This window comes from Pinus tabuliformis, chromosome 7 (assembly GCF_031772625.1).
Source record: "Pinus tabuliformis cultivar Carrire ecotype Pingquan chromosome 7, CPIR1, whole genome shotgun sequence".
In the NCBI taxonomy this organism is placed as follows: Eukaryota; Viridiplantae; Streptophyta; class Pinopsida; order Pinales; family Pinaceae; genus Pinus; species Pinus tabuliformis.
In genome coordinates, this window is record NC_142293.1 from 1,566,585,571 (window position 1) to 1,566,588,587 (window position 3,017).

Genomic DNA, 3,017 nt, shown 5'->3' on the forward strand with positions numbered 1-3,017 from the left:
AGGGTCTGTGTTGAATGGGATTTTCCCCTTAAGATGTAAAATTGTAAAAGTCATGATGTAATGTGTCTTGAGGGTTGGAAAATGTTTTAAATCCCCTCATGAGTCCTAAGTCCTAGGTCCTAGGTGATGTTTCCAAAGGCTTAGTTCGATGATCCATTTAAGAAAATAAATAAAATAATAAAATAAATAAAAATTAAAAAATAAAAAAAATTATAAAATGAAATAAATAAAAAAATTATAAAATAAAGCAAAAACCCTAAATAATAAAATAATAATATTTTGAGTGAATGCATGCAAAATTTTATTTTTAATAATAAGTTAACAATTTCGACGGATGAGATTAAGAGATGTCTTGATCCTCATCGACGGTCGAAATCATTTCGACATGGATCACTCGAACTAGCCGTTGGGATCATTTCCTTTAAGTAGGGTGCTAGGGGTCATTTCAGATCATTGGATCTATGAGTCTTGTACTGAAGAAGCTCTCTTGTAATCTGTTTTCTGGTTAATGAAAGAAGACTTTGGGGTCCAAATCTTGCTGGTGTTACTCTCTGGAAGTGCTGTGAGCTAATTTAGTTTCTGCATATTTTATTTTTCAGCCATTAATAATAGCTTATTGTAGAGTATTGTGAGCACAGGTATCTTGTTCACTTGCTAGGGTTTGAGTGGTGTTAGGGTTTCTGAAGTAATGGCAGGTATCTCCATTACTTTTTGAGATCTAGCAGCATTTTTTCCCTCTTTACTGATGGTTGAAGTGAGCTGTGCAGGAAACCCTTATCGAAGAAGATTAGCGGGCGTTTGGGGAAGTTCTCGGCTGAACCAGCCAACTCCCGCAAGCATTTTTTGCTGAGCCCAGTTGGATTTGATCCTGGGTCTATCATTCAGTTTATTTTTCCTAATTTGCATGAGAGATTTTCTGAAGTTCTTCATAGTGAAAATTTGAAATTTTTTAACAAAAAAAAAAATATATTTCTGTTCTTATTGCTGAATATGGCTGTTAAGGGGCCAAAATTTGTAAATTATTCGACTGATCTGGGGTTTCAAATTTTTGCTTTATACAGTGTTAATTAGGGTTTTCAGTTTTGGTTTTATGTATATATCATTTTTGGGTGATTTGGTCTATTTCAGGTTGCAAAATTGGTAGAAGCTTTCTCTAGATGCAGTGTTGATTGCTTGTTCATTTGCTTGACTGCCCGTCGAAGAATCAGGGCCCAGAAATCACGTATAGAAGGAAGCATATTTCGTTTCAAGGGTTCTGGCTGTCTTGTCATCCAAGTGAAAACATCCTATCTGCCAAAAATCTATGCGTTTCCTCCTACGCCGTGGCTTTATAGCTGTCAAGAGAAAATTTCAAAGTACACGTGTGGCTGATTTTGACATGCTCAAGTGAAGAAAGGCAATAAAGGAGAATGCATTTACTGTATCCAGCACTAAAGGCTTCGAGTGAAACGGCGGATTAACCAGTTCTATTCGGATCAAGCTCTCAAAATACCCACGCGCCTCATTTAAATTTCTGTCGTTTTGGTTGTTGGCTTCGAGCAAATAGCGTAAAGTTCTGACGTAGTGGGCACACCGTGAAAACGTCAGACGGGCAGAAGGTTTCGGTGTGGGCATCAACAAAAAGTTGCCACTGCATTCACGCAAGGAACAGGCTCCTTAAGCCACCACCGTCAGCTTCGATGCCATTGAATAGCGTTTGCGCAGCCAGTCATCTCCGCCGACAGAAGAAACTGCTGAATGCATCGAAAGGGAGCACGTTCACCCTGTGGATTGCGCGTTAAAGGCATTATGCATTGACTAAAACTTATTCACGTCAAACATTTTTCTCCAGGTAAAATTCAATTTATACGAAAGGGCATCTTCAGGTAATCTCTCAAGCAGTTTTAAATTTTTGATCTCCCCGCCATCAACCTGCGTACCTGCAAAATCATAAACCAGACAAATAATCCGATGCGTACAGGTTTATCATTTCATACGCAAGAACTTCAGGTAAGTTTCGTTTCCATCCATCGCCGCCATTGAAGTATCATGCTACGCCACATTAATCCGAGTTACGCATAGTCGATTGTGTACGTTTTAGTTTTCTTAGTTCTTTTTTTAGGGTTTAATTGTAGTTTCAATTATTTTTTTTTAGATTTTAATTGTATTTTAATTAGTTTCCTTTTGACACTTTAATTTAACATAAACTCATAAAAAGGTTTTGTTTAGGTTTAAAATTTTTAATCAGATTTTATTTTAGTTTTTTGTTCATTAAATTTTAGATTTAAGTTTATTTTTCTAGATTTAATTTAAAATTCGTAATCCTTTCGTAGTTTTATCTTAGTTAGATTTCAAATTTAGTTTATTTTGATTTTTCTTTAGATTTTTTTTATAAAAAAAAAATGGGATTTTCCATAGATTTTAGTTCTAAAATTAGATTTTAGTTTGTTTTAAATTAAAAAAAAAAAAAAAAAAATTAAAAATATTGTGGAAATTTTCTTTTTGCCAGATTCAATTATTTTCGGAAAATTATCGTGTTATATCTTTTATGTCGGGATTTTGCATAACGAATGACCATCTTAAAAAATTTGGCTGCATCAAGAAGACATCTGGTTAATGATTCATGACCTTGCGTGGTTGTTTAAAGATTTGATCGAAATTTTCTTATTTACTAGATATCGTTATTGAGCTTTGCCCATTTAAGAACGTTGTTGTTCCAATTGATATCCTGTGTCGTTCTAGCTTTCATGATAAATGCTTGCTCTGCATGGTTTATATTGTTGCAGCATCTGATAATTAAACGATTAAATATTTACTCCACAAGGCATTGGTCTTTTAACTTCTAAATCCATCTAGTGCTTATCATATCGTGTCTCGTGTCTCCCAGCCCGACTGTTTGGCAGTTGGTCTCCATCATCTCATAGGGTCTACCCCCCTTAGCCACGGGAGACAGGCTTAAACGGAGGGATCGGGGATCAGGGTGACAGCCTCCAGTCTGAGCGTTGTCGTGTCAATCTGCGCGACAACACCAGGTAAGC